We start from the raw sequence: 8,901 nt of genomic DNA on the forward strand, positions 1-8,901 counted from the left end.
TAATGTATATTCCTACTTAGCGTCTGTTCTTTCTTTCACTTGTTTGTTTTTGGATGGGTATATCTTATCTTTTGTTTTTTTTGTGTCGTACTGCTTGGTCTGTTGTTCTCGTTTTCTCGGTCTATCGAGGATTTTTCTATTACTTGCTTATTCTCTTCGTTTTGTTGTTTGAGTCGTGCGTCTTTCGTATTGATGTTAATTATGGTCCTGTCTTAGTTTTATCGTGATTGTAAATTAGTGTAGCGAAGCGTTTTCTTTATGTGTGTTTATTATAAATGTTAGTGCGTTCTGATCTGCATTTATGCATTTACAATTTATCTATTTATGTTCTGTTAGTCAGAACGCTCTTATATTCGCTAGAACCGCCGTACCTCTACATATTGGCACAGTCTCGTGAGATATGCTATGATTTCTAGATTGTGTCTTGCAAATTACTTTCTTTTCCTCATTTTAGTGCGCAGTTTCCTAATCTTCCAAGTTCTCTATGGATAACTTTCTGATTTATTGGTAATGAGTGTCTTGACTCTTCTGGGTTTGCTGCCTCTTTGGTCTGTCTCTGTGGCCACGCCCTTGGCAGTTTGTTAATCTTGCACCGTGGGAGCAGTGATTCCAGGCCAGTCCTTTGTTTTTTAGAGATGAAGTTGCATTGTGATTGGAAGGAATATGGTGCAGCTTTAGCCTACTTGTCATTGTGGGCAGGACTGCTTTGTTGACCTCAACACGACACCCGTTGTTATTGGTATCGTATCTAGGCTTTAAACATATTTGATATTAGGGTTCGTCACTTTAATTTGTTGTGTTTGCGGGTCAGGAATGTGGATTTATTATATGTTGTTAGTCGATGCTGGGTGGATAGGAGGCGGTCCTAGTTCTTTCCTGGGGGAGTATCTCTTGAACATTGGAACTGTCTGGTGATCATCTGTTGGGGTGCTGTTTCCTCTTTTCTAGATCGTGTTACTAATTTGCCTTGTGTTCTTTATATTCAATATTTGTTGGATCCCCTGCCTGACATTTCGGGCCACTCATTGTTGCTTTTCTTGTACTTCCTGATCTCTCTTTCGGTCGGTCACTAACGCTACAGAGCTTTGCACCAAAACAACATCAGTTCCCATTGGCTGTAGTGACCGTGACATTGTGGCAATAAACGAGGAAAGTCAAAGTGACAAAGGTTGGGCCTAAAGTTTATAAGAGATCATACAATATGTTTTCCCAGGACTCTTCTGTTGAAGATGTATTAAATCCAGATGCAGCACTGGAAGTATTTGTAGAATATTCCTGCCAGTCGTTGACCAGCACCTGTTAATAATCTACCTGTAAGAACTGTTAGGGCCCCTGGATTGATGAGGAATTTAAGAATTCTTTGGTTCAAAGACACGATACAAAAGACGTGAGATACAAGTCAGGTTGCTCAGCTGATTGGTTGACATACAAGTCCGGTTGCTCAGCTGATTGGTTGACATACAAGTCAGGTTGCTCAGCTGATTGGTTGCAATACAAGTCAGGTTGGCTCAGCTGATTGGTTGACATACAAGTCAGGTTGCTCAGCTGATTGGTTTGACATACAAGTCAGGTTGCTCAGCTGATTGGTTGCTGATTGGTTGACATACAAGTCAGGTTGCTCAGCTGATTGGTTGACATACAAGTCAGGTTGCTCAGCTGATTGGTTGACATTCTGTAACTTGAGACATTTTGTGACTAAACTTAACAAAAATATGATTTCTTTTTTATTACCAAACCAAGATAAATGACTTAAAACACAATGGGAAAGGCTTTGGAGCACCTTAAATGATATCATGGGTAGAAAACCCAAATTCATCTCCATCGATCATTGAAGTTTATGGATAATTTATAACAAAACCTTTCGATAATAGCCAATCATTTCAATGACTATTTCACTAGTAAAGTGGAAAAACTCAGAAGTGAAATTACCACATTGAACAAGTGAACCATCATATTGTTATATAACATATCTAATAATGAAAAAGAAGGATTGCTGTTTTGAATTTGGTCAAGTTAGTGCTGGAGAGGTGGAGAAACCATTGTTATCTATCAATAATGATAAGCCTACAGGTAGAGACAACCTAGATGGGAAACTATTGAGAATGGTAGCAGACTGTATTACCACCTCTATTTGCTATATCTTTAACCAAAGCCTAAAGGAGGGTGTGTCCACAGGTGTTGAAGGAAGTTAAACAAATTCCACTACCTAAAAATAGTAAAGCACCCTTTGCTGGCTCTAACAGCCGCCCAATCAGTTTGTTGCCTGTTCTTAGTAAACTGATGGAGAAATATGTGTTTGACCAAATACAATGCCATTTTTCAGAGAACAAGTTAACTCCTGACATTCAGCATGCATATAGAGAAGGGCACTCAACTTGTACTGCACTGTCTCAGATGACTGATGATTGGTTAAAATACATGGATAGTAAGATAATAGTTGGAGCTGAATTGTTAGATTTCATTGCAGCCTTTGATGTTATTGAAGAAACTCACTTGCTATGGCTTTACATCACCTGCCGTTGGATTGGGTTGGAATGTTATTTATCCAATAGAACCCAGAGAGTGTTCTTCAATGGAAGCTTCTCTAACATCAGATATGTACAGATCGGTGTCCCTCAGGGCAGTTGACTTGGGCCGTTACTCTTCTCTGTTATTACAAATGATTTGCCACTGGTCTTACACAAAGCTAGAGTGACTAATGCGGATGATTCCACACTGTACATGTCAGCACCCAAAGCCAGTGAGCTCACTGACATTCTAGTTACAGTTAGAATCAGAATGGGTGATTAATAATGAACAGGTTTTTAATAAATATAAAACTAAAAGCATTGTGTTTGGTTCAAAACATTCTCTAAGACCTAAACCTAAACTGGAGTTGTACATAAAGGGTGTGGAAGACGTGGATGTCGATTAAGGCAGCCCCCCCTCACCTCTCTGATTTAGAGGGGTTGGGTAAAATGCGGAAGACACATTTCATTTTAATACATTCAGTTGGACAACTGACTAGGTATCCCCCCTTTTCCCCATTGAGCCAGTTGAGGAAGCTAAACTCCTAGGTATAATAACATCGGATGGTCAATTATCATGGTCAAGTCATATTGACAGAGTTGTTGTGAAGATGGGGAGGGGGCGTGTCTGTTATAAAAAAACATGTTCTACGTTTTTGACACAAAGATCAACTGTACTAGTTGTTCAGGCTCAGATCTTGTCCCATCTTGATAACCGTCCGCTAATGTGGTCAAGTGTATCAAAGAAAGACCTAGCAAAGCTGCAGCTCAAAACGGAGCACCTTTAAAGGCCCATGTACAACTAACGTCAACAACATCAACTAACGTCAACAACATCAACTAACGTCAACAGCATCAACTAACATCAACTTTCCTGGTTGAGGATTGACGAGAGATTAGCTACTTTTCTTCCAGTTTTTATGAGAGAAAAAATTACTGTGATGAAAATTGCAGATTGTCTGCATCATCAAATAACATTCAGCTCAGACACCCGTACATACCCCACAAGACATGCCACCAGGGGTCTCTTCAGACACCCGTACATACCCCACAAGCCATGCCACCAGGGGTCTCTTCAGACACCCGTACATACCCCACAAGCCATGCCACCAGGGGTCTCTTCAGACACCCGTACATACCCCACAAGACATGCCACCAGGGGTCTCTTCACAGTCCCAAAGTCCAACAGGAATTCACGGCAACTCACAGTATTATTATACAGAGCCATGATCACATAGAACTCCCTTGCATCTCCTGTTAGTCAGCAAACAGCAGAACGACCTTTAAACACTGATTAAACAACAACTCATAGAACAGACTGTGAGGACACAGACACACACACCCACACTCTAATACACACAGACACACTCTAACACACACACACCCACTCTAATACACACACTAACACTCTAACACACACACTTCTAACACAGCACACTAAACACACACTCTCTAAACACACACACTAACACCACACACACACACACACACACACACAACACACACACACACACAACACACAACACACACACACACACACACACACCACACACACACACACACACACTCTAACACACACACACACACACACACACTCTAACACACACACACACATTCTAACACCCACACACTTCTAACACACACACTAACACACACACAGACATACTACATGTATTTACATGTGTCTCGATGCACTGAATTGCACAAGCTTGTGAGAGGTAGCTTTTTGAGAACCAGACTTTTTTTTAAGGAAGCTACATCTCCACGTAACATTGCTGTAATGTAAAGGTTGGCGTAACATTGTAGCACTGTAACATTCTGCAACGTTTAGGCAACACTTGCTTACAGGAAGTCGACCTTCAAAGCCCTACACAGCTCTTTGTAGGTCGGCTATCTGCCAGACTTGAAAGAATTATGCATTATTACAAACGTTGAGGAAATAATCTTTCCATAACTTAAATGTAACATTTCAATAGTTCTGCTGCACTGTGAATGGAAACGCTGATACAACGTTAGGCTCTTTATCCTGTCTGTGTAGGCAGGAGATGCCAGACATAAAGTTATCAGATGTAATGCAAAGCCACTGTGGATGTAAAACTGTACAAACAAGGTTACTTTACCTATACCAGGAGTCGGCAACAGACGGCCCGCGGGCCAAAACCGGTCGAAAAAGACTAAAATCACCAGAAATTCAGCCCCAAAAAATTTGCATAATTTAGTAAATTTGTTCCCAAGTATTCCCACGAATAAATAAAGAGACATATGTAATGGTGCCTCGGTATAATCAAGGTTTGAAATGATTGTATTTGAAAATACAATCTCTTTTTGAGCTTGCAGTGTACAAATGATTAGAATTATGTTCTGGCCCCCGGACCACAAAACTTGTCTTGTGGCTGAATCTAGTTGCCAACCCCTGACGTACAGTATGGCTTTCAGGGGTAAAGGCTGATTCTGATATATGCATTTTAAATAGTATAAATATATATATTAATGACGATTAGCAGATCACATTGATTTCATCCTAATTATAATCATTTTTAATTTGAAAAGTACATTTTTCTGTCTTTTGTGCAATAATATTATTGTGTGTAGAGAGAGCGAGTCCTAATATTGAGATGTACAGTTGAATTAATTGAATGAACTGAATATAAAACAATAAAATGTAGACACGTTATCTAGGAGTACTCAGCGTTGTTGTGTACCTCTGTTTCCTGTCTTGTCGTTACAGCACAGGTGTGTTGAGGTAGCATAGCTCTTCTTTGAATAAATTTGAATAATCCAAGATTCAAATGTTTGCAAATGGATTTGGAGAACACGTACAGTGCATACAGACTTATTCTAAAATGGATTAAATCGTTTTTTCCCCCCCCCTCATCTATCTACACACAATACCCCATAATGACAAATCCAAAATATATTTTTTGAAATTTTTGCAAATGTATTCAAAATAAAAAACTGAAATATATATTATTTACATAAGTATTCAGACCCTTTTCTATGAGACTTAACATTGACCTTAGGTGCATCCTGTTTCCATGGATCATCTGGAGATGTTTCTACAACTTGATTGGAGTCCACCTGTGGTAAATTCGATTTATTGGACATGATTTGGAAAGGCACACACCTGTCTATAGAAGATCTGGGGAAGGGTAACAAACAATTTCTGCATCATTGAAGGTCCCCAAGAACACAGTGGCCTCCCATCATTCTTAAATGGAAGAAGTTTGGAACCACCAAGACTCTTCCTAGAGCTAGCCATCTGGCCAAACTGAACAATCAGGGGAGAAGGGCCTTGGTGAGGGAGGTGACCATTAACCCGATGGTGAAAATATATTTCCTCTGTGGAAATACTTCCAGACAGACAACCATCTCTGCAGCACTCCACCAATCAAGCCAGACGGAAGCCACTCCTCAGTAAAAGGGACATGACAGCCCGCTTGGAGTTTGCCAAAAGGAACCTAAAGACTCTCAGACCACGAGAAACAAGATTCTCTGGTCTGATGAAACCAAGATTAAACTCTTTGGCCTGAATGCCAAGCGTCTCATCTGGAGGAAACCTGGCACCATCCCTACGGTGAAGCATGGTGGTGGCAGCATCAAGCTGTGGGGATGTTTTTCAGTGGCAGGGACTGGGAGACTAGTCAGGATCGAGGCAAAGATGGAACAGAGTAAAGTACAGAGAGATCCTTAATGAAAACCTAAGGCAGTGAAGGTTCACCTTCCAACAGGACAACACCCTAAGCACACAGCCAAGATAACGCCGGAGTGGCTTCGGGACAAGTCTCTGAATGTCCGTGAGTGACCCAGCCAGAGCCCGGACTTGAACCCGATCGAACATCTCTGGAGAGACCTGAAAATAGCTGTGCAGCAACGCTGCCAATCCAACCTGACAGAGCTTGAGAGGATCTGCAGAGAAGAATGTGAGAAATTCCCCAAATAACAGGTGTCCAAGCTTGTAGCGTCATACTTAAGAAGACTCGAGGCTGTAATTGCTGCAAAAGCGCTTCAACAAAGTACTGAGTAAAGGTCTGAATACTTATGGAAATGTGATATTTCAGTTTTTAGGTTTTATAAATTAGCAAAATAAAAAAATAAAAACAGTTTTTCTTTGTCATAATGGGGTATTGTGTGTGATTGATGAGGGGGAAGAACGATTTAATCAATTTAGTTTAAGGCTGTAACGTAACAAAAATGTTGGAAAAGTAAAGGGTCTGAATAGTTTCGAAAGGCTCTGAATGCTGCTGCTATTCTGTAGACAGAGTGTGCCAAGCTGTGCTGTCTTCCGTGTGTGTGTGTGTGTGTGTGTGTGTTTGTGTGTGTGTGTGTTTTAGTGTTTTCTGCTGTGTCAGTGCTGTGTGTGTGTGCGTGCATGTGTGTGTTTTCAGTGTTTACTGCTGTGTCAGTGCGTGTGTGTGTGTGTGTGTGTGTGTGTGTGTGTGTGTGTGTGTGTGTGTGTGTGTGTGTGTGTGTGTGGTGGTGTTGTGTGTGTGTGGTGTGTTCAGTGTTTCTGCTGTGTGGAGGAGCATGAGGCAGCTGGCCATTACATGGTTATGACACCACACACACACACAACCACAGCACACAGCACACACACACACACACACACACACACACACACACAATTCTCCACCCCCACACCGACTCTTTCCATTTCTCTCTTTCTCTCTCCCCTCCCTCTGTCTCTCTATATGCCCTGTAACTCCCAGTGTTCAACAGATCACTGAAATAGGAGATGGGCAGACGAAGAAGAGCGATGGAGAAGAGAGAGAGAGAGACAGGTACAACAGAGGAGAGTTGGCAGCAGTTCAAGCTCTCTTTGCGTGCACTCCCTCCCTCCCTTCAGCAGTGTCACCTTCCCTTGTTTAGCCAGTGAGTCACTGTGAGAGAGTGAGAAGGAGGAGAAGGAGAGAGACAGAGGCAGATGGTCTGAACGCAGCAGAGATAGAAATACAGGCGAGAGAAAGCGTAATACTTCAATAGACCACCAGGTGGCGACACAAACCGTCTCTGAGCCATGTGTCCCCATGACTACACATCTTGTCCTGAAGGTGACCACAGGTGACTTGTCAAGGCCATTATGTAACTCTTATGTAACTCTTTATAATATGTGATCATTCTGATGAACAGAGTTTAAGATTGATACAGACCATAGGAAGAAATAGACTCATCCCAAAATAGGACACTGCTGTTTCCCTTGTTGATAATATACAGTTGATATTAACTATAAAAGTAAATATAAAATTCGATTTTCTAATATAATCATAACAAAAATAAAGGCAAGTTTAAATCAGTACCTTTTATTTTGAGTTCATATCTGAACCACATTAGATGTGATTGCTTAACCACAAACTACCATCAGGTGCAGCCATTGATTTGTATTTAGCCGAGTATGTCCATATTCATTGAGACCAGATGGGGAAAGGGGAGATACCTAGTCAGTTGTCCAACTGAATGTATTCAACTGAAATGTGTCTTCCGAAGTGGCAGAACGACAGATTTTTTTACCTTGTCTTTCTCGGGGAGACTCGATCCGGCAACCTTTCAGATACTGACCCAACGCTGTAACCACTAGGCTACCTGATGGGGAAAGTGCTGCAGCTGATGATGAGCCATAGGCGTTTACCGATGTTTTAGTTTAAGAAAATTTAACTTTGACGTAACACACAAAATAATCTAACCTTTGCGATATACATCCTTTATTCACAGAAATATCACAATTTACATACAAATACAAAGAAGTATATCTGAGTGTATAAAAATACGAAATAGCAATACGACAACATAAAAAAGATTTTCAACACTGTACGTAATGGTTAGCCCCGTACCCCTAAACTTACGGAAAGCATCTTTGGTCGTTGGTCCTCATTTTGAATCATTTTGATTCGCTCGTTTAGAATTAGTTTTTCATATTTTCATATTTGGACAGTTGTTGTGTAGTTGTTGGTTGGTAGTGGTACAGTCGGAGGAATGGCAGGTTTCCCACTCTGTGATTGGTGGACTGGGCTGTAAGATCAGCATGATTGGCGGGCGAGATTGGCCAGTGCTTTGGCGTGGACCGCCTTGTACAGGAGAGCGAAGCTGGAGGGGTTGAGAAGGCCACGCCCCTGCACATCCACCTTGCCCATCAGCACGTAGTTCGCTCCTGAATGAATGAATAAATTAATGGATAGATGAATGAATGAATAAATTAATGGATAGATGAATGAATAAATAAATAAATTGATCGATCGATAGATGAATCAATTAATGAATTGATTGATAGATAGATTAATGAATTAAGGAATTAATAAATGAATGGATGGATGGGTAGATGAATGAATGAATGAACAAATTAATGAATTAACCAATTTACTAATCAGTCAATTAGTCCATGGTTTCCCAAACTTGGTCCTGG

The sequence above is a fragment of the Salvelinus sp. IW2-2015 genome, unplaced genomic scaffold, assembly GCF_002910315.2.
Source record: "Salvelinus sp. IW2-2015 unplaced genomic scaffold, ASM291031v2 Un_scaffold1853, whole genome shotgun sequence".
NCBI classification, from domain to species: domain Eukaryota; kingdom Metazoa; phylum Chordata; class Actinopteri; order Salmoniformes; family Salmonidae; genus Salvelinus; species Salvelinus sp. IW2-2015.